Here is a 24957-nt window from a genome sequence, read left to right as displayed (position 1 = left end):
ACTGAAACAAACTAAAGCCAAAAAGAATTAGATATTTCATACTTGGTCTAGCGGTTGTGAGGGGAAATTGCTGCAAGAATCCAAATGACCTAAAACTCAAGTGAAATCACGTGCTCTATGCCAGATGTTATGGAATGTCTTTATTCCAACTAAGCCCAGGAGAAGTGCTTTTTCCTCAGCCTTTATTTTTTTCTTCTATGTAATTACCCATAAAAAACAAAGCTATTCTGAGCAATAATATTCTGCAGTATGACTTTAAATGGCAAATTTTTGTTTGAAGACATGATAAATTTTAAGTGAGGCACTCGGTTTCCAATAGATACACTTAAGCGGTGGCAAAATTATACTCGCCTCCCAGGAAAAGCAGCGGTACAATGAAGTGCTAACAATAATGCTGAAAACATTGATCACAATCTTGAATGTTACAAGTAAGAACCATTTCAGAATTACTCCAATATACTCTTTGCAACACTGGGGAAATTAGACAACAAATGATTTAAAAAATATATACCATCTCTTTTCACAGAATAGCATGAAAACATATGTTTTCTATTTGAACTTAAAATGGGATTTTAGAACTGAACTATGATGCAAAACTTAAAATGTGCAATTAACTTAAAATGTTTAGCACATGCTACAGAACTTTAATTTTTTTTAAAAGGTTATTGATTTTCTCTTTATGAAATATTATGTGTAAACACTTGACTTTCTCATGACATCTTTCTTTAATAATAGATGTAAAATGTTTATATGACTCTTCTTCAAAATTTTACTTCAGTAGTTACGTTGTAGAGTATTAAACATTGATCATTCATACTTACACACTAGCTAACCAACCCATCAGGGCTCAGGAGAATAATTATCTCCAAATTAATTATTCCCATTTGACCATTTGCAAAGAAGCTTTTTGGAAAATCAAAATCTGCAACTGCTGGGAAGGAGACTTGTTTATGTCTTTGAGGTACTACCTGCCAATCACCAGACTAAACGTCATTTCCATTCCATAGCAACATTTGAAGTCAGATCATCTGGAATATCTCCAATTGGTGAAAATTCAAATAAAACTTTGTTTTACATTCATATAACAATGGATAATAATTTACACGTCCTCATTTGACCATACGATTCTTCCCTCTTGGGAATCCAAGACTTTATATACCTTATTATAGTTCTAAATAATGTGGACAATTTAACATGTTTTCACATCACAGGAGTACATTTGTGTAATTTCTGTTTTTTCTAAAACTCATGTAATGAGTCATTTAACCAACATTCATTTTAGAAAGTAAACCTTTTGGGTTAAATAATATGTATACGGTTTAGTTATTTTGATCTCCTTCCAGAGGAAAAGAAGAAAACGTTTGAGTAAGCTAAAAAGCCTCACAATACTTAGGGGTTATTTCTCCTTCATTCTGTCAGCCCTGTCCTCTAGGTTAGGAGACCATAAGATGTTGCAGTTTCCCCGATTTCTGCCCAGGAGAGTCAAGAGAAATCCCTCCAAACGATGTGAGCTCCCAGCCCTCATGCCTTTTGTCCACAGCTGCCTCCTGCTGTAAGAGTCTGATGCTTTGGAGTCTCACGTATCAGACCTGTGGACTCCTCTGACCATGGCAAGCTGCCCTGCGTTGTGGGGCAAAGTAGCAGTTGTCCATCTCACTTTACCATTTTGTTTAGTACTGAGTGGCTCTTGATGGTCTGTGAGCATGGAAGAGAGGGGTCATTCTACACCTGATTTCCAGAAGTTTCCTAATTGATCTCTCTATCTTCAGAGGTTCTTTCCTCCAGCCTCTACTGGTCTTCACTTCTACTTACTGAGCGTTGCTTTAATAAAAAATACCCGGGAGCTCCCACGTTTAGTAGTCAAGATCCTCCTTCCTCTGACCATATTTCACCTACTTCTTACCAGCTCCCAGCATGCATACACAGCTCTGGTCAAAATGCCATCACTACCCCTAAATCAATGACATTCTCAGAGAGGCTAGACCTCGTCACTGAGTGGCTGCTTCTGAAGCATTTACAGATCCTACATTGAAAAAAATGAGTCTGGAGTTACATATGCCGCAGAGAGAAGAAATATGCCAAAAAAGTGGAGTGAGACTCCTCTGGCCCTGGCTTATACTCGCGCACACAGACAAGCTACCTGGTGATAATATCAGACGGTCTGAGACAATAAAAGCAGAAGGAACCAAAGAAAGCAAATAAATGCCAATTTCCTTCTTGGTTTTTGAGCATACAAGGGCCTTGCAAATGGCAGTGTCGAAGAAAAGTTATTACTAAGTTTATCAAAGGATTACTCTAACTTTAAATTATGCAAAAAGCAGAATATCAATAATTACAAAGAAGACTGACAAAAACAGGAGAGAAGAAGGAAAGGGAGTTACAGACCCTTTCAAATATCCACCCTTGTAAACTAAACTGATGATGGATTTGAATTGTCAAGAAATTACATTATCTGGGGCGCCTGGGTGGCTCAGTTGGTTAAGCGACTGCCTTCAGCTCAGGTCATGATCCCAGGATCCTGGGATCGAGCCCCGCATTGGGCTCCCTGCTCCTCGGGGAGCCTGCTGCTCCCCCTGCTTGTGCTCTCTCTCTCTGTGTCAAACAAATAAGTAAAAACTTAAAAAAAAAAAAAAGATTACATTATCTGATACATGAATTTTCAAGAAATGCACAAATTTAGCCAGTAAATTAATCTGTATATAAATTGTTTACATTCATTACAATGGCAAAACAAGTAAAACATTGTATCTGTGTTCAGGGTCACAAATAACCTCCCAACTACTAAATGCCAATATAGGTTGGAAGTACAGAATCTAATGGTTGTACTTTTTACTGATTCCATGAGATTATGTTAACACCCTGGAGTGTTGTCTATAGGGAGGTGGGTTATAATTTTGAGTAGAGTGGAAACCCTACAAGTGATGTGTGTGCACGGGTAAGCCAAAGTTGGGCATCACGTGCTTTCAGGATAGCAGCTCACCCATACATGCACACAGATGTGCCCATAAACCACTGTATCTCAGCCCATTCAGTAGAAACAGGAATGTGGGGTAATACGTGTATGACAGGAGTAGATCTGAGGGGATTAGAATGGTGGCCAAGGGAAGAGGAAAGAAGTTGAGTCCAACAGCATAGCGTAGAAATCCCTAGCATGGTCGCAGGGAGTAGAAACCAGTGCTATCGTAGATCATACTGTAGGTGAATAATGTCCCCATTCAGCATGGGGGATAAAAGCGGATTTGTGAGAACAAGCTAACCAGCCAGTGACAGAATCCCATAACTGATTGTCGGTTACTAATTTGGTCCACTCTAAACATCCACCTCTTACTGAGGACAACAACGAAAAATAAACAAATCCAATTTCTGTTTGAAATTATCAGGAATATTTTGCAATGGAAAATCGAGACTCAATATGTTGCTCTGGCAGAGGATCTGAGCAATGTGGAAACCAGAGACATTAGCTTGGAGCCAGTTATCTCCGTATTCACACAGCCTTTGACATCTTGTGCAACTGGAATCCATCCTGTTGTTGGGGCAGCCATACAAAAGTTGTTTGCTGACACATCAAATCATCAAGGCAACTTCTGCCTCAAAGTTAAATTGCCACAACTTATAGATTGTGTGTCTCAAACGTGATAGTTGTTCCGTAAGTGCTTTTCGGTATGATTTGATTTGATTAGGGTCTTTACTGTTAAAATTCACTTCTAATCAGATCTCTCCGAGATCCTCACGGTAAAATATTGGCGGTGATGATGATGACGATGATAATTTGTTGGAGGGCCTCTCCATTTATGTACATAGGATATTACCTGTGGTCTCTACATCCTAGTCCCCCAAGTTGATCAAATTGCCCACGAAATTATTGCAGATGTGATAATGGTGGTGTTTCCTTTTTACTCATCTTCAAGCAAATAAAAACAGATCTTTCTCATGTACTGCAGTAATAGTGCTATAATCATAAAATTAGGAATAAAAACTGTATTCCCTGAATTTTTCTAAAGAAAAGTGTGTCCCTTGACCAATATCTCTGCCCCTTGTTGGTGCATTGCATCCCAGCTAAATGTTTCCTGTGGGGTAGTTCTGACCCTGCCTTCCCTCCTGGCGACCCCTGGGCACACGTTCCTCTACCTCCATTTACTCCAGCTAACCTGGCCTGTCTGAGAATACCCAGATGGTCTTTCTACTTGGCATATTTTTCCCTCATGCCTCCTCCAACTTATTCCACTGGATTCTTCAAATCTCAGCTTAAACGTTTATCTCTCTGTCTGGCAAGTATCTATGACTCAAACTGGGTTATTGCCTTTTTCATGGGCTCCCATGACACCCTCTATTAGCTCCAAAATAACATTTAACATATACTTGATTATTGTATTTACCAGTTGACTTCCCAGTCTGCCCCACTAGACTGCAAGTTCCTTGAGGCAAGCTACCATCATTCTCATTTATACAGTGTATCTCCTGCAACCAGCGTGGTCCCCAACTTAAAAAATATTTGATGAATGAGTAAAATAAGAAAATGTACTATATTTGCTTATGTAAGAATGTTTTCCTCCCACACAATTCCAGATCTAAAAGCTGGCGTTCTTTTTGAATTTGTTGAATGTCTACTTTTTTCCTGCAAACCAGGAACGTCTCAGGGTCCATAAATCTGCGAGATGTGTGTGCCAAGCAGAGCAGGACATAACAACAGGATCATTTTCCCCCTTTGCCTTTGTCTGGGCATTGTATCATGTACCTTCCTCTGCTATCTACAGACAATTGAAGAGTCTTTTTTCAAGTTTCTGTGCAATATGCATTCTTGGAGCACACTTGGAATTGGGATTGGGATTGAAATATTAAACCTACAAGTGATTTGGGATATCAAAAGGAACATTCATGTTATTAAAGATTGTATTTGCTCTTTAGAGAACAGGAAATAGGTTGAGTTTCTGGCATTGCTAAAACACATGTGCATTGCAAAAGTTCATTATGCTAACTAGCTGATTTCAGAATATCTGTACACATGAAATGACAGAGTGATAAATTTATTACCCAATTTGCTGTTCGTTACAAGGAAGTTGCTGTCTGGAAAGGCTTCAGAAACCTCTCCAACTCTACCTCTTGTTCTGACTTTTCGTTTCCTGTGTCTGGGAACCTCATTGCTTTCTCTCATGGTCATGTTAAGTAATTATTCTCATGTGAGGTTACTCTGCTAACCCTTGGCATTTGGCTCAGAGCACAGTCATCCCTACTTCAGGGGGATGGGGGATGGAAACCGTCCATAACTGCAAGATTGTTCCCATGGCTGAGGAGGGAGAGATGGTTTCAGTCCTGTTCTCATTAGGAAGGTGTTGAGATGTAAAAGGCATCATGGCTGATGATATTCCTCCATCAAACACTTCAGCAACTAGAAGAGGCTGCTGTGCTCTAAATTTAACATAAAATAGGGATGCATAAAAGCTTTACTTTTGAGAAAACAATTTTCACAAGATACACTGTGTGTGTGTGTGTGTGTGTGTGTAAATGTTGTGCTGCTTCGAGTACTCGGATCAATAAAAGCAAATGTTCGGGCTATTTCGTTCCAAAATATTTCTATGGTGTCTTCATCTCACGAGTTGCTAGGATATGAGTGTTATTTCTTTATTATCATACAGGTTTATGCAGTTGGTAGAAAGAGTATGCGCACTAAAATGAAAGAGGATAGGGAATCAACTTTACTGTCTCTGAAGTTGATTCTAAGACTAGAGTGATTAAATAAGGACTGTTCTAAGAAATTCTGTCAAAATAAATTTGATATACTGCCAGAAATTTTACAACTGCTTTCTGGAGCTACCATACTCTCCTGGGAGTTAGAATAACTGCTTTCTATAGCTACAATTTTATTTTTAACTAGGTCTAGTTTTTCTTGGAAAAACTTTCCTACATTACAAAGTTAATGGTTGAAAGTGAATTCAGTAAGAGGACTAAATGTAAGTATCATTCATATTAACTTTTGGTAGCCTTATTTTTAAACTTGAACATCAAAAATTTTACAAAACCACGTGCTCTGAAATGTTTACTAAGATTTGGAGTCCCCAGTGTTCCTGGACTCGGGACGCAAAGATCAAGTGTGCCCTCCGGAAGATTTAATACTATTTTTAGATGGGCAAATAGAGGTTGCTTTTAGAGTTTAAGCATCTCTATGAGTTTCATTGACAGTTTGCCACCTTAACTTTTAAAACAAGTTGCTTAGAAAAGAGCATCAGTAATGGAAACCAGTCAAATCATGCTTCTCATAACACTAATCCTAAACATGGATCCCAAACATAGGATCCCTATTCTTTTAGATCAAGTTTTATACTAGAAGATAATGGGGATGGCAATGGATTGGCCATTTGGTTACTCAGTGACATCAGATCTTTCTAAATGTTCTTCCTTTATTCATTCAATAGATATTTATTGAGCTCCAACTATATACCAGTCATTGGGGAAATAGCAATGAAGAAAAACACTCATCCTTGCCCTCATGGAGCTTACATTCTAGTAGAAGAACAAGACAATAAGCATGTGAAATAAGTAAATATATAGCATATGAGATAACTGCTAAAGAGAAAAGTAAAATGAGAAGGAGGAATAGAAAGAAGGGGGAGAAGATACTAATTTTAGAGTGGGTGGCTAAAGAATGCCTCAATACAAGGTGACAGTTGAATAAAAACCTAAAATATAAAAGAAGCAAACCATGCCACTCTCTAAGGTAAAAGCATTCCAGCCGGAGGAAAGAGTGAATGCAAAGTCCCGGAGGCAGGAATGTGCGTGGAGGTGTAAAGGACCAGCAAGGAGGCCATAGTGGTGAGTGGAAGGGAGAATGTAGTAACATGAGGTCTCAGGGACAGATGCATAAGGTATGTGATGGGGGAAGCAGATAACATAGGGCCTAATAATAGAGTAACCATACATTTTAGCATCCAAACCAGGATAGTTTGAGAGTGAAAGCAGATACTGTCAATAATTGCATCTGGGCAATAGGCATAAATTCAGATTGTCCTAAAAATACCAGGAAACATGGTCACCCTACCTGTACATCTTTATAAAGCCCTTAGCCTTTTCCTCTGAGTGAGATGGAAGGCTTTTTTTTTTTTAAGATTTTATTTATTCATTTGAGAGAGAGAGACAGAGACAGAGAGAGAGCACAAGTAGGCAGAGTGGCAGGCAGAGGGAGAGGGAGAAGCAGGCTCCCCACTGAGCAGGGAGCCCGATGCGGGGCTTGATCCCAAGACCCTGAGATCATGACCTGAGCTGAAGGCAGGCACTTCACCGACTGAGCCACCCAGTAGCCCCGAGATGGAAAGCTTTAGAAGCCTAAGAGCAGATGGTGACATGATTTCGTTTATATCTTAAGAGCATTCTCGCTCCTAGGTTGAGAAGCACTTCCTGAATCAATGAAGGAAAAATATACAGTCTTAAAATACGTTATGTATACCAATGCATAACATGAGAGTAGCATTACCTGCGGCTTAACTAGTGTTTGCTTTGTGCCAGGCTAACTCATTTGATCCTCACAACAAGCCTGTGATTCACTACTGTGGCCTGAAAATGAAGTAACCAAGATGCAGTGTTTAACGAATTTTCTCAGGGTTACACAGCTAGCAAGTGGTAGAGCCAGGATTAGGATCCAGTCTCATCCCAGAGACCATGCTGTCTCTGAGCAGCCATCCTGCTTGTCTCCCACTTATCTCATAAGGCAAACTTTATAGTCATCCAAATGCCATCCCTTGTACAGAAATATAATTTCAAAGACTGTCTTCAAAAATAAAGTCAGACCCTTTTCTCTCCTCCATTGAACCCAACAGCTTCTTTAGTTGCTTATTTAAGACAGAAGTAACACATCATAAAGGAAAATGTGTGCGATTCAGAGATTGCTCTCCAGAATAGCATCTATGTTGTGAATCTTGCAGATTGCATTGGCACATCTGGTAAACAGATTTTTGTATTCCATACTCACTGTCATGTTGGTGAGGTCAACCGACAGAAAGGAACCGGAAAGTAAAATAATAAACTGAAAAGAAAGGTTGAGTTCTTGATGAACTGCTTGTCTAGAAACATGCATCTGCTTATCTGCTCAGAGGGACACATTTTGCCAAATAGATGTCTCACCCAGTTCTTGCTGGGAAGGCTGGGCAATTTTTCTGTGAACATGAGACAGAAAATGAGTGTCTATGGCTAGTCCATAGTTTTATTTGGGGTGGAAACATCAGATTTTATTGATGAAACTAAATGCTGCATTCCTAGACTTTCCTTTCTAGGTTTCGCAAATGCACAAGAATTAAAAGGGGAGTGTGAAACACAATGGATGACATTTGAGAATAAGTCTCAACTGATATTTAAAAAGAAGTCAGAAATCTTCAATTTAAAAAAAATTTTTCATAAGAACTCTATGTTTTGTGAAGTGATTCTATTGACTAAAACTATTTAGGGGCACCTGGGTAACTCAGTCAGTTAAGCATCCAACTCTTGATTTCAGCTCAGGTCATGATCTCAGGGTCGTGAGATGGAGTCTCACACTGAGCTCCACGCTGGACGTGGAACCTGCTTCAGATTCTTTCTCTCCCTCTCCCTCTGTCCCTTGCCACTGCTCTCTCACTCTCTCTCTAAGAAAAAAAGAAGGAAGGAAGGAAAGAAAGAAAAAGAAAGAAAGAAAAAGAAAGAAAGAAAGAAAGAAAGAAAGAAAGAAAGAAAGAAAGAAAGAAAGAAAGAAAGAAAGAAAGAAAGAAGAAAAAGAAAGGAAAGAAAGAAAGAGAGAAAAGAAAGAAAAACTAAGTATGGAACTTGAATGGCCCTAATTATAAAAGCAACAAGTAAAGCAAATAATTATTGAACATGTTAAAAGTGTCCACAGTCATAGCCTGTCAAAGTGTGAAAGGTAATGAGCACACATCTCTGCCACATACTGAACACTGTACTATGCCCCATCCCACATGAGTTTTCTATCTGATGAAGAAATTCTGCAGAATGTCTGTACCAAGAGAGAAAGAAAAAAAATCTCTGACTGCTGTGAACTTTTAACTTAGTTCCATAAAATAAAAATGTCTAGGACACTCCAAAATTTATCCTTTAAAATAATGTCATTTATGTCATAAACACTGTTTCTTGGCATATTCCCACCGTTTCTCGGCATAGTTCCACCGTTTCCCCGAATTTGATTTTCTTATAGAAGCTAAAACCTATGAAAATTAGGGAAATGTTACATAATGTAAGAGCCATAATACTGTGTAAACTTTTTTAAATTTTTATTGAAATATAATATACATCCAGAAAAATGGACATGTCAGCTCCATGAATTTTCATAAAATGAACACTCTGTGTAACCAGGATCAAGAAACAGAACATTACCTGCACCCAGAAGTCCCTCAGTCATTAACCACCCTAACTCCCAAGGCAACCACTTTCCTGACTTCTAATGGCATGAATTTGCCTGTTTTTGTATTTTATGTAAATGGAATCATATGATATATATTCTTCTTTGTATGGCTTCTTTTGCTCAACATTATATTTGTGAGAGTAACCCACGTTGTTGTGTTGTAGCTTATTCATTCTCATTACTCCATAGTACTTCCTTGTCTGGATATGCCACAATTTATTTATCCACTCTACTATATAGAGGCATTTAAATCGTTTTTAATTTTGAGCTAATAAGAATAGTGCATTTATGCATATTCTCAAAAACATCTTTGTATGCATACATATGCTGAAATATATATATACCACACATATATGACCTACATATGTATATATAAAAATACATATGTAATCCTTACATATCAACATATACCTATATATTAAATATATATTCTAATTTAAATCTTGATTATAAATCTTTAATATAAATTTTGATCAGTAATTTTGGAGAACTTACCAGGACATGGTACAGTATTAGGAATTGGGCAGTATTTCCTAAACAGGAATTTTTTTCTAATTCTAGATGCTCTAAAGACCTGTGTGGTATATGTGTGAATTTTGTTCATTGTAATTCTTCTTTGCCTTTCAAGCAAATCTGTTAACTGCCTCCATAATGAATAATCCCCAAATCAACTCACACATTAGCTCAGTGTCTATAGAAAACACAAAGCTAGGATAGCCATGACTTTAGTGGCGTACGTTCTGTTTGAGAATACAAACACATACAATCAAGTTAGCCCAAATGCCACTGTAGTTTTATACTTTGGTGTTTTGTTGAAAGTTTTTGAGACCACCAAACACATACACATGAAAAACATTTTGAATGCGAAACACCTATTAACATTTTATTTAAAAACAGAAACACTGTCATTTCTCATTCTCCCAAAGTAATATATGCATCTAAAACAAAACTAGTCAAATTAATTTCTAGAGTTACAGAAATAAAATTAGGTTTGAGCATTTTCCATTATGGCTATAATAAATGGTTATTTATTTTATAATGTTAAAACACACCATGAAACGCAGATTCAAAAAATGCTTTTTTAAACCGTGATTGTAGACAGTAAAGCGTTGTGGGAGTTTAAGTTGAATTGATGAAATTTTCCACACAATCTCTCTGAGGTTAATTTTGTTAAGTGACATATCTTGGGTGTGCCACTTGCTAGGTAAAACTTGGAGGTTTAGTTATAATCTGGTTACTACACTGGTAAGGGAGGGTTGCTATAGAAATTTACCAGTAGTAAAATGTAGTTTATGAAGACAAAATAAAATCCCTCTTAATGTCATCTACAAAATTTGCATTGCAGCCTCCTGATAAAGAAATTGTATTCATCAAAACCACCGACTCATGGAACACTCCATCAAAAACTAATGATGTAATATATGGTGATTAACATAACATAATAAAATTTAAAAAATTAAAAAAAAAAAAAAAACCACCGACTTGATTTCAAATGGAACTTAACAATGGTCTTACAATGCAGGTAATACATACTCCCAGAAGGTATTCAGAAGTGTGTGAAATCTTATGAAAATGCATTTGAACTCAGGTGATGTGTTGAAACTTTTCCTGCTTTTTGTTCCAAAGAAATAATTAGCTTCACAGTAATATTTTCATTGGTGTTATGGACTGACCTTAAAGTTGCCTCCAGTCCTGGGCCAGCATAAAGGAGGGGAAGTGAATCTGGAAGGTAGTAGACACTAAAAGGGAGATTCCAGTATCTCATCTGCAAGCCCTGAGTACTTACCATTTCTGCTTTCTCCTGATTCTCTGACCCAAGGGTGGACAAACTACAACCAGTGGGCCAAACCCCACCCAATGCCTATTTTTATAAATGAATTTTTATTGGAACACAGCCATACCCAATCACTTACATAAATAGTTTTGACAGATATCATATGGTCTGCAAAGGCTAAAATATTTGCTATCTGGCCATTTACAAAAAAAACCTATTCAACCCCTGTGGCATCTCACCAACTACCCTGCTCCTGTTTTTCATCCTTGCCTCTCATTCTTCATTTTGTTCCCTAGCATGTCAAAGCTCAAGACCTGAACTTCAAAAATATTACTACATCTTCCTAACCTTTGATTTTTTTTAAGTGGCTTAGGCCTTCAATCCCCCCAAAAAGTAAATGGGCATAATCCCAAGAAATCAAAATATGTTTTTTTTAAATGGTTTGTGACTGATCTTGAATAAATCACTAGATCTCTCAAGTCATTATTTTTATATGAAAAGAATAATGAAGGGCCCCCCATCTTATGGAGTCATGTTAGGCATAATGATGCATAGTAGGCTTGTTCCCGAGGTGACTACTAACATCAAATAGAAGATCGTCTCTTGGTCTTCCCCATTTAGTTATTGTGCCTCAGAACTTTGGCCTCATTGAGCGTCTCAGTGACCAGGTGTCCATGAAGCCTATTGGACAAATCATGGATCTGTGGTCAAAACTGAAGAAGTTTTAAATGCTTTGTCATGAACTTAGAGATATTGATTATATTGTCTTTCAAACAATTAAGAGCAGCACTAAACCAGGTGACCAGATCTTTGGACAGGCATTCATATTTCAGTTAAGAAGAAAAAGAAGTAAAGAAGACTTTTCCATCTATTTTAGGGAAATTTCATACCAAAAAAAGGTACTCTCTAAAGATCTTAAAGACAAAACCTTTACATATTTGAAATTATTTTATCAGAAAATCACTACACTTTACATATCTTTGATAGGCCAATTAAATTACATGGCCATAATTTAAAATAAATGACTTTTTTTTTATCTCTGTGCTATAAAATTCAAGGAATTTTTCTTTGATAATGGACCAAAGGGCCATGTCACAAAGGGGAAAGTAGGGAAAGGATCAGAAATACTCTGTGTTCCTTTTTTATACACTGTGTGTGTGTGTGTGTATGTGTGTACATGTAATTTTGTGGCGTTGATATTCTCTGTATATATCAGCCCTTTCTCAGTTGTTGGGTGAAAGAAGTAGGTGCTACAGGGGTTGGAGGAAAGAAGACAAGAGTTGGGTGATAGATCCATCCCTGGGACTCAACTCTTCCACAGGTTGTAATTCATCAGGTACACAAAAGACAGTTCATATATATTTAGGAAAAGAAGAAGAGGTGGAAGGAGGGAGGGAAAGAGGCAGGGAACATAGATTCTCAGAATGTGAGGAGTCAACATTTTTAGTTCCAATTGTATGAACCAGAACACTGAGCTGTTTATAATCTTACAGAGATACTAATTCAAATTGGTTCTGCTTTCAGGATGATATAATAAAAGCAGTCACTCAGCTGATAGACCAGAATCCACCTCTACTATGTTTTTGAAATTCTTTACTTGTTTACAATAACTCTTAATTAACTCTCATGAAATGATAAACATTTCATAGTTTGTGGAAATGGTCCAGAAGACAAAGCTGGTACAGAATTGATTACATCTAATAAAATGTTACTGCTTAGCCAGAAGTTTTGGATAAATGAATGAATGGAGAAAAGTAAGTGCCTTAGGGCTTAATATTTATCATTCAATCCCTTTTTAGGTTCCTTGATCCTCAGTGCCTCCCCTCATTCTGTTCTAACTACCTCTTCTCTGCTAAAGATATCCCTGACCCATGACAAATGGCTATTTGGTAATTTTCATGTTATGTATATTTTGCCACAATTAAGAATAATTTTTTAAACTATGGACTTAAATGAAAATATAAAAGTATAAAACTTTAGGGACAAAAAGGAAGAAAATCTTTGGGATCTAGGACTGGGTGAAGAGTTCTTAGACTTGATACCTGAAGGATAATCTATAAAAGAAAAAAAATGATAAATAGAACTTTATCAAAACTTAAAACTTTTACTCTGCAAAGAACCCTCTCAAGAAGATGAAAGAAGGCTACAGACTAGGAGAAAATATTTGCAATCGACAAATCCAACAAAGGCTAATACCTAGAATATATAGGAAACTCTCAAAACTCAACAACAACAAGAAAATCCAAATAGAAAATGGGGAAAAATATAAACAGAAATTTTACTGAAGAGGATATACAGATGACCCAATAAACACATGAAAGATGTTCAACATCATCAGCCATTAGGGAAATATAAAATGGAAACCACAGTGAGATATCACTACACACCTATCAGAATGGATAGAATAAACATACATTGCTGGTGAGAATGAAAAATTGTAGAACCACTCTCGCAAGGAGTTTGGATGTTTAGTATAAAACTACATGCAATTACCATCAGATCCAGCAATTGCACTCTTGGGCATTTATTCCGAAGAAATGAAAATTATGTTCATGCAAAAACCTGTTCACGCATGTTCATAGTAGCTTATTTGTAGTAGCCAGAACCCAGAAACAACTCAGATGTCCTTCAGTGGGTGAGTGGTTAAACAAACTATGGTACATCCATTTCATGCAATACTACTCAAGATTAAAAACAAACAAGCAATTGAGATATACAACAATTTGGATGAACCACAAGGAAACCATGCTGAGTGAAAAAAAGCCAATCTCAAAAGAATATATATTAAATGATTCCATTTATATAACATTCTTGAAATGACAGTTATAGAGACTGAGGACAGATAATTGGTTCCCAGGAGTTAGGAATGGGAAAGGGGAGGCAAAGGGAGTGTGGTTATAAAAGAACATCATAAGGGATCCTTGTGATGAAGGATCTGTGATCTGTTCCATATCTTGACTGGTGGTGGATACACACACCTACACATCCCAAAAATGCATAGAACTAAATACAAACAAATGAGTAACATTGGAGGAATATCAATAATATTGCTGCATCATATTAATATAAAAAATGATAGTACCAGTTTACAGTGCCACCAGCATTATATGACATTTCCAATTCCTCCATATGCTCACCAACACTTATTATTATCAGTCTTTCTCATTATAGCCATTCTAATGAGTTGTAATGGTATCTCATTGTGGTTTTAATTTCTATTTCCCTAATAGACTCATGATTTTGAGTATTTTACATTTTCATGTTCTTAGCTACTTGTATATCTACCTTGGTGAAGTGTCTATTTAAATCTCTTATACTTTTTAATTGTTATTTGTCTTTATATTTTTTAATTATAGGCGTTTTTTATATACTCTAGACAGAAGTCCTTCATCAGATATATGATTTGCAAATATTTTTTGCACTCTGTGGTTTTTCTTTTCATCTTCTTAATGGTGTCTTTTGAGGAACGAAAATTTTTAATTTTGACTAAGTATAGTTTATCAAATTATTCTTTTATGGATCATGTTTCTGGTGTCATATCTATGAAATCTTTGCCTAAATCAAGATCACAAAAAAATTCTCCAATGTTTTCTCTAACAGTTTCATAGTTTTAGCTCTTACATTTAGATATATGATCACAATTAATTTTTGTATAGGATATGAGGTAAGCACTAAGTTCATTTTTTCTTTGCATAAGCATATCCAGTTGTTCCAACACCATTTTTGAAAAGACTACCATTTTGTCATTGAATTGCCTTGGCACCTTTGTCAAAACTCATTTGATGATCAATTTAAGAGTTTATTTCCGGACTTTCTTTTCTGTTCCAATGACCTATGTGTCTGTTGTTATGTCAATACCATCCTGTCCTGAAGTTTATAGTAATTTTTAAACAGATATTGTAAATCCTACTTTGTTCTTTTTTTTTTCAAAATTGTTTTGCTTATTCTAGGTTCTTTACATTTATATATAAATTTTAAGATGGGGCACCTGGGTGGCTCAGTCGGTTAAGTGTCTGCCTTTGGCTCAGGTCATGATCCCAGGGTCCTGGGATGGAGCCCCACATCGGGCTCCCTGCTCAGCAGGGAGCCTGCTTCTCCCTCTGCCTCTGCCTCTCCCCGCCCCCCACTCATGCTCTCTTTCTCTTTCTCTCTCTCTCTCAAATAAATAAATAAAATTTTAAAAAATTTTTAAGATAAACTTATTCATTTCCTTGAAGTTAGATAGGAATTGTTTTGACCCTTTAGATGAGTTTGGAGAAAATTGCCATCTTAACAATATCGATTCTTCCAATCCGTAAACATGTATTTAAATCTTTGATTTCTCCAGTATTGCAGAGCTTTTAGTACATGTCATACATTTCTTTCGTCAAATTTATTCCTAAGTATTTGCCACTATTTTGAGTGAAATTGTCTCTTGATTTCATTTTTGGATTTTTGGATTTTCCATTGCTTGTATATTGCTCTTGTATCCTGTGACCCTGCTGAACTCCTCACCATTACTCTTGCAGCAACTTTTTTTTTTGCTGCTAGTGTGTGATGGTGAAGAATACAATGACTATTAAAACAGTTTGGTGCCACTGTTTTGATTCATGCTAAGGCACCTGTGGTTTTACCCACCATTGCTTTTGTACCAACAGGGCAAAAGGCAGTAATCTGCTAGTGTTATCTTGATTTTGCAGACCCCATGAAAGGTTCTCAGGGATCCTCAGGAGTCACAGACAACACTTAAAAGAACCACTGATCTAGATGATCTCTAAGCACCTGTCCAAGTCTGAAACAATTTTTAAAATTTAAGATTAAGTGTTATTTACCAAACTTGTCTTAATAACATTTAATTAAATAGCTGATTTTCATGGCAGTTAATATTCCTTAGACAAGTACAAGTATCTCTTAGTAATCAAGTTATCTAGAAAAGGAACCTTGGCGTCACTGTAGACTAATTACATTAGACTCCAAATTTGTATGTTTTCTGTTCTGGGTGGCACTAAAAATAAACAAAATGCTTACACTAGAGAAGCAGTACTTATCAAATAGCAAGATTAGAAGCAACACTAGGTTGTAATCTGTTGGTCTTGAGTAGTACAATTTAATGTTATGTCATTTCCGAATAACCATAAATAAGACAAAGTTATATCAAACTCATTTTCAAAACTTTTTTAAAAGCCTTAATTTTACACTATTACACTAACAGACCCTCGACTGGAAGCTTAAGAAAGCTACTTATCTACTATTTTTCCTGCATTTTATATGTAGTCAGGATTATATTTAAAATACGATGCTTATACCGGGCGCCTGGGTGGCCCAGTTGGTTAAGCGACTGCCTTCGGCTCAGGTCATGATTCCAGGGTCCTGGCATCGAGTCCCACATCGGGCTCCCCCTGCTCTGCGGGGAGCCTGCTTCTCCCTCTGCCTCTGCCTGCCACTCCCCCTGCTTGCGCTCTCTCTCTCTCTCTCTCTCTGTCAAATAAATAAATAAAATCTTAAAAAAAAAATACGATGCTTATAAGTCACTGGAAAAATTTACTATATATTTTAGCTTTTACCTAGAGAGTAATAAAATACCTTTACTCTTGAATAAAATACATTCAAGGTAAATAAATAGTCTCAACGCTTCAATCTATGGTAGTCCCACAGATTTTGACATCCTTAATCCTTTTGGGTAGGAAAAAAGGGCAAAGAGGACTAAAAGAGTCATAGATGGGAAAGATAAAAGAGAAATTGGAAAAAAATCATCCAAAATCAAGGGAAGGATTGAGGTAAGGATTAGGGATAAATTGAGTTGATAATAGTTTCAGAGAAACCAGTTACAGACTGGAGTTCTGATGTGAAAAACAAATCACACAATTTATGAGCTGGCAAAGAATTTAGAGATAAGAAATGTTGGGCCAGAACTAGATTATTTGGCAGAGGAGGGAAGCAAGGCCCAAAGATTTCTGACAGGACTGGAGCTAGAAGTCAGGATTTCCAACTTCCCCCTCAAGATGTTCCACTCTTCTCTCTTCCCATTAAATACAACTTTTGTGGTTTTAATACTCTCTATACCACACATCACACTTCCCCAGAAGATAGCCAGGCTTCCAAAACTTTAATGGTGAATTGTTAAAATGCATGTCATTCTTCTGTGAAGTTTCATTACATGACTGGTAATTCGGACATCTTAGGTATTTTTTTTTTCACTTTATGCCTCAGCTATTGGAAATCTTGAAGTTTTATTGTCGAATGACTTTCTGTTATTACATATTCAGAATCACCTCAACCTTAGGTACTATAACACATGAGCTTCAGCATCAATTGTATTCTCCCTACCCTCCCCCTAAGACACATACGATACCATTTCTTCATGCTCCATACCACTTCTTGGTTAGATCATTGTTTCTAATTACACATAGGATAATTAATTTCCTATGACCATGTGACATACTTCACCATGAAGGACTAACTCCAGTTCTTAAGATTTTGTACATTAAATCATTAAATAAGCTGTGTGCCTTCAACTAGGCCATTGGCTTTCCCTTTTTCTTACTTAACACCAATTCTTGATAAGTCTTTTGTAGCTACTCCGTAAATCTATATGTGGGGATCTCTACCAGTTTGTTTTGTTTTGCTTTGTTCTGTATTGGTTTTGCCTGCAGGTTTCTTTTAAGTAAGTACCAGCATGTACTACTATAGAGGCTGCTGAATAAAAGAAACAATAAAATTTTTCATAGGTTTTGGGCCTTACTCTGTGTCCAGGTCAGAGCACTTATTTTCTATAATTAACTATGCTTGCACTTTGTTACAAGAAAATGTAAGCCTCCAGTCATGACACATATGTAAAATCTTTTCTCCATTCAGGAAAAAACAGGTTCATTTTTTCCAACATAAATCTTCTCTCTGTTGTGAATGAAATCTTAAAGTATTGACACATATCTTTGACACTAACCTGTGTAATTTTGATATTAAGTCCTTCTAATGTTTCTGCTTTAAAGAAGTTTAATTCCTCTCCACCTAATGATCCTTTGGTTTTCTGCATGCAAAATAAGCACAAGTCCAGGTCCCCTGCTTCTAGATTGGCATCCTTACAGGAAATAGTTATTCGAAAGAGATATTTCTTTTCATTCCCAGCCTTCAGGTAACTGAGACTGTTGAGGATAATAAGCCCATTATCTTGGGTAAACCATCTTTCTTCTAAGGAAGAAATCTTCATGGCTTTGGAACTCTGGTTTCAAAAAGTATTTTTCTCTTTTTCTTTCCTCTCCTCCACTTGGTTGTTCTTTTTTTTTCTTTCAAGATTTTATTAATTTTCAGAGAGAGAAAGCACAAGCAGGGGGAGACGCAGGCAGAGGGAGAAGCAGGCTCTCTGTGGAACAAGGAGCCCCATATGGGACTTGATCCCAGGACCCTAGGATCATGACCTGAGCTGAAGGCAGAACTTCACCGACTGAGCCACCCAGGCGTCCCCACTTGGTTGTTCTTAATAGCTATGTATTTCAGATTCTAAAAAGTTAGGACCTCAGCAAACAGAAACACTGACAATTCAATAGTGTAAGATGCGGACAGCGAGGAGTAGCAACAACTCCATGTTTTCCAGGGGAGTGCAGAGTAGCGGGAGCAGTGCCTCACGGGAACTAACACTTAGGATCTGTGATGGGCTAGGCCGTGTTCTGAGTGCTTTGCATGGATTTATTCATTTCATACCCACATCCACCGGAGGGCATAGATTCTCTTTTTATCTCCAGTTTTCTCTGAGGCACAGTTAACTTGTCTAAGTGATGCCAGGGGACATCGCAGATTCCAGATCCTATTCTCTCTGCCATTGTGCCAGACCACCTTCTCCTTCTGTTGAGCTGCCACGGGATGTTGCTTACAGCTTCTTTAGGAACTGTTATCTCTATTCATCTTCCAGGTAGTGATTTCCTTGAGAATGAGGTCTTTTATGCTTCAGTCATCTTCTACCACCCTGCCTCCCTGGTAACCTGGATGATCCACCTTCACGTTCTCATGGAAAAACAGGACAAAAAGTAGAGACTGATAACAATCGGCTGTACAAATAGCTCACTTTTCCAGATGCTTACTTCTGCTAATCCCTCTGTTTGGATTGTCTCACCTGTTGCCTACAGTAATACTCCGAGGTAGCTGCCACCCCGTCTTCATTTTGTAGAGGAAGGAACTGAAAAGCAGTGAGGTTAATCAACAAACCAAGGTCACACAGGAAATAGCAGAGCCTTAAGTCCAGTCCGAAGAGAGCTTCAGGGCTCACGCTCTTAACTGCTATGCCAAGTCATTTGCTTTAATGAAAAAGAAGTGCTTTCCCATCCCCCTAGGTCACTGACGGCACCCAGCACCAGAACTGAGAATGTTTATGGAGTTGCTGCTCTGCTCAGCATTTGTCATACACTCCAAATTTGGGGCTGGTCGGGAGGCAAAAGGGGCCTCTGGGAGGAAAATGTGTGTGGATAGAGTAGAAGCCATGGTTTTTACTTCATTTATCTCTATGAAAACCCTGCCTCGGGACGCCTGGGTGGCTCAGTCTGTTAAGTGTCTGACTTCAGGTCAGGTCATGATCCTGGGGTCCTGAGATCAAGCCCCACATCGGGCTCCCGCTCCCTGCTTCTCCCTCTCCCACTCCCCCTGCTCATGCTTTTCTCTCTCTCTCTCAGATAAATGAATAAAATCTTAAAAAAAAAAAAAACTCTGCCTCAATCCTGAAGCAATTAAAACATAAAGGAAAAGCAAAATCCTTTCTCAGTCATGCACAGTGATTTATTTTATTGTATCTGATTTGAGATTTGCAACAGCCAGAGAGCATGTTCACATTAAAGGCCTGTCTTGGGCAGCACAGGCCTTATAATTAACTCAGTCTATGCTATTGGAAGATGTTCTTGTTTACTACTGATTTGACTATTCAACTTCTACATCCCAGCCCCTCCCCCAGCAAGGAAGAAAACCTTAGAACCCCACTTTTCAAACCCTGGTACCTGGTCCATCATCTTCAATTCCAAATGGCACTACCAGAATTCATGTTGAGGAGAAGAGAACATTTAATTTGAGATTTTCAGCTACTATTGACTGTGTTCCATAATTCCCTCATTCCTGTCTAGGATGGGTGGAGTGGATGAAGGGAGGAAGAGAATCCCTCAGCCACACTGGATGGGCTGGAAGGAAAATGAGCACACACAAAAAATGTGCCACTGGTTTTATTTATCCCATTATTAAGATGCCATGACAATAACAAAAGTAATGCGCAAGTAATAGCATTAAATGGCAGGAGAAGACATCTGGAATAGATAAAGAGGGGCAAATTCATTTCTATTATCCTTGTTTTCATTAAGTTGTGCATAAATGGTACATTTCCATTTATTATTACAAATTATAGCAATTCAAAATAACTAATGTGTGGTACAGATTCAGTTTGCAGAATTCTTTCATATGCATTGTTCTTTTTTTAAATTTAATTTATTTTTATTATGTTATGTTAGTCACCATACAATACATCATTAGTTTTTGATATAGTGATCCACGATTCATTGTTTTCGAATAACACCCAGTGCTCCATGCACTACATGCCCTCCTTAATGCATTGTTCTGATTGAACCCCCAGGTGGTCATTATTCCATTGTTGGAGGCATGAGAACCACCCAACTTAACAAATATAGAAATGAGACTTACAGGGGTTTACCCAAGGTCACACAGTAACAGGTAGATCTTGATTTTTTTATTATTATATGTTCAGTTAGTCACCATACAGTACATCATTAGTTTTTGATGTAGCGTTCAATGATTCATTAGTTGTGTGTAACAGGTAGATCTTGGACTTGAACCTAAGTCTTACGAGTTCACAACCTAAGTTGAATTGAGGGGAAAAACAGCCTTATTCTGTGGTGCCAATCTGATGAGGCCTGAAACATTAGGCTATATAATATTAGGGCCTTGCATAACAGTGAAGTCACCCGGTATTGAACTGTACTTTTACATACTGATGCCTTTAGGGACTACTGGGGTGAGGAGGTACTGGGATGCAGGCCCTAAACTGTTGTGAGTTTTGATTTCATATGTCTATATTTTATACTATTTCTGCTCCTCCTGCCCTATCTGACTGTCAGCTATCATTTTTTGTTGACCATGGTGCTTCTAGAGTGTGGTTGATGGACCAACACTATCAGCATCACCTGGGAACTCTTTAGAAATGCAAATGCTACATATCAACTATACTACAATAAATAAATAAAATTAAAAAATGCAAATCCTCAGGCCCCACCTCAGATCTACTAAATCAGAAACTCTGGGAATGGAGCCCAGCAATCTGGTTTAATGAGCCTTCCATGTGATTCTGATGCTGTGAAAGCTTGGACCCACTACAGTGGAGCAATGATTCTCAACCTTGGCTGTACACTGGAATCACCTGGGAGCTTTAAAAACTACTGAGGCTTGTATCCCAACCCCAGAGATTCTGGCTTATTGGTCTACAATAGGGTTTTCAACCTTAGCACTATAGACATTTTTGGCTGGATAATTATTCACTAGGGAGGCCTATTCTCTACCAGCTAGATGTTAGTAGCGTCTGTTCCCCAACCCAATTGTGATAACCAAAAATGTCTCTAGACATTGCCAAATGTCCTTCAGGGGGCAAATTGCCCCAAGATGAGAAGTACTAGTCTAGGGGCATGGCCCAGATACTGGGATTCTTAAAACCTCCCTAAATCATTCTAATGTACAGGCAAGACGGAGAACTATTACTCTGGAGGGTTCCTAGTAATGAGCAGCTTTAGATGTGCACTGGAATAAAGAACAATGAACGCTCAAATTTATAGCACTGGGTGTAAAGTAAGAATAAGTCATCCCGTGGTGAACTCAGGCAGTTTGCCCATAAGGAAAGTACATGAGCTTTAGGGCATAAATTTCACATCAACCAACTGGCTCATTATATTTTTGCTTACTTTCTGGTTGTTATGTTCCAGAAAACTGACATAAACAGGTACATTGCACATATCTGAGAGGTTCCAACCAAGTAGACATTGCTTTGTACTAAACATAGTGGTGGACAGAGATCCTGCTTTTGGATCTAGTCATTCTAAAAACAGGTTGCTTATGAGTGTACCATGTGGTATAAGTCCTTAGGTAAACCTATTTTTGACAAGTTAAAAAATGCAGCCTGTCAATTTTATAATAGTTTAGACATAATCAAAATCAGCCACACATATACAAATTTCTACATTAATTTTGCCATTTAGAGGTACCTTAAGTTTTCAAGTGATGATCAGGGAGTTCAACTATATTTCAACTGTAGAAAAATCCCCTAGACTAGAACCAAGGAAACTATCCTTCAATAAAATCCATACTCAGCAGACAGCCCTCTACTGTCCCAGCGATTGGTCTGTGGTGTTCCTCTGTATCCACTTGAGAATGCAATCACACCACAGGATGTGCATCATGTCCAAGTGTCTGCTCTGTGGTTCTTATCAGGCTGGATATTCTCATCACAGCCCAGACTGTGAGGTCTCCAAAGAGTTTGTGGCAGCTCCTCTTTAACCTGAAGTCTTAAATAGAACAGTATTCTCCTACTTCCTCAAACAACTCATTAGCAGGTGCATGGTTTCTTTCAATGTAAGGAATGGAAATTCTACTCTGGGATACTGATAAACAACTTCTAAATAAAAAGTAAATTACAAGATGAATGTGTTTTCAGGGCAAAATTGATACTATCTAATTTCAAAATATGAATATATTTTCCTGAATTAATGAGTTGGGATTATTAATTCATTCAATGCCAATGTGCTAGGGACTATGTGATGTCCTTGGAAGTTATAAATATGAGGGTTCATAATAGCATAGGCCCTTGTATGGCAAAAATAAGCTGTGGCTACCTGGTGCTTGATTAACCCTTTGAACCAATCCAACTTGTCAGTTTGCCAGAGTAGTTTGGTTTTTCTTTCGTTGAATTGATAGTAGCTTGTTAACATTAATGAAATCAACTAGTTCCTTTGCTGTGGTCTAGATTTATCCTATCCAGTTACTTATTTTTTCCTATCCTAGTCTGAATTCTTTCACTGATGTGCTTTTAAAAATCAAAACCTTTTAATTAGGCAATAGAACTGCTTACCAGAAAAGTACTCTAGGCAAAAAAGATCATAAAAGACTGTTAAAAGATATTATTTCCATATGTTCCTACTTTTTTAAGGGCATATGCTTTTATGTACAAAGGAAGTTTTCTGGGAGAAAACATTAAACAATTAACAATGGTTGCCTTTGGGCAGAGAGTTTAGGGGCCTTGACTGGAAGGAAGTTTTGCTTTTCATTATGTTTCTATACAGCTTAATTTTTACCATTTTAAATATTGTGTTTTCAATTTTAAATGCTAGTAAAGAACAGAAAGGATGCATTCCCAGTAAGTAGTCTTCCAGAAGTTCAAAAATACCTCTTCTAAATAAGAGAAAAATAGGTGATCTACACTCTATGCCTCTTTGATTCCCTCTTTCTTTTGTATATGCTTTATTGCTAAACCAGAGTGATCTGAGACTTGGAACGTAAAATTACTCCCACACTGGTTCCATGAGGAAAAGATTAATAAGCAGAACCTACTGAGATTGGGCAGCGAATGGGGGCCTCTTTGAGGAAGTCAAGAAGTTACCCCCGGCAGTGGCCTAATTTCCCCCAACAGGACTATTTACCTTAGTTAAATACAGTAAATAGGAAGATACTGTTATTATGCTACTTGGCATCCTTTGCTACTCTTTAGCTGTGCAAAATAAACTTGAAATGATACACCCTGTAGTGGTATAATTTAAAAGATCCTTGATATGACACTAACAACTTTCAAATTCTGGTCACAACCTCATATAAATTGTAAGATTATCAAAATACCCCTTTTTGAAAAATAATAAGATGACCATTTATACCTAAATAAGGTTTCCCAGAAAGATATGAAATACTCTAGCGTATAAAAGTAGTTGCCCCTTTTCCATAAGGACAATGTTGTTTCACAAAATAACTCATATGATCCAAGGCAAATACAGAGAAATGTGGTTACTGTGATCTGTTTGTAGCATTTGCAGGAAAGCTGCAAATGTCCAGCTGCATTAGGACAGTTAGTCCATCCATCCTTTCAGAATGAAGTGGATATAGGTTAGAGAAGTCTGCACTGTGATTGTCTGGAAATTTCCTCCAATGATTTTTTTTTTTTAAGATTTATTTATTTATTTGAGAGAGAGAGAGTGCAAGCGGTGGGAGGGGTTGAGGGAGAGAGAGAATCTCAAGCAGACTGCCTGCTGAGTACGGAGCCAGACTCGACTCGGCGCTCAATCTCATGACCCTGAGATCATGACCTGAGCCAAAATCAAGAGTCGGACACTTAACTGACTGGGCCACCCGGTCGCCCCTCTCCGATGATTTCTTTCATTTCCCCTTGTCTTTAATTCCCAAGAAGAATCAATGCTCACTCCTGGGGAAAGGAAAAATAACAACAAAAATAACAAAACTCTACTTATGTCAAAGAAAGGCAATTCTGTGATCTTTTTGGTGCCCACCAATTCTGTGATATCTTTCCCTTCAGTCCTTCCTCTACATCTCACCCTAACTGAAAGCTTTGGCAAGCATGGAAAAGGAAGAAATTCAACTGAGACTGGAAGGGTCTGAAACAATACATGCTCAGTTGTGGTTTTTTCTGGATCATTTTTCTTAGCCCTTGTTATTTAGACCCTCACAGGACTTCAGAGTCTCCCTTGTTAAGCAAGAAACATCCTTTTCTCTCATTATTGGATGTGTGAATTGGGAAATCCATCCACGTGGATTTCAGGATACTCTGTTTCTGATATGAACCAACCATAACAAC

At 37.6% G+C, this 24957-nt stretch overlaps 1 protein-coding gene across 1 annotated transcript in view; it reads left to right on the top strand.

The window, feature by feature from the left end:
* EDNRA (endothelin receptor type A) overlaps positions 1 to 24957 on the top strand; it is a 57589-nt gene that overhangs the window by 5279 nt on the left and 27353 nt on the right. The window lies entirely within an intron of this gene.

The sequence above is a fragment of the Neomonachus schauinslandi genome, chromosome 2, assembly GCF_002201575.2.
Source record: "Neomonachus schauinslandi chromosome 2, ASM220157v2, whole genome shotgun sequence".
Taxonomy (NCBI): Eukaryota; Metazoa; Chordata; class Mammalia; order Carnivora; family Phocidae; genus Neomonachus; species Neomonachus schauinslandi.
The sequence above is the reverse complement of the archived record's forward strand: the minus strand, read 5'-3'. Positions and strand labels throughout refer to the sequence as shown.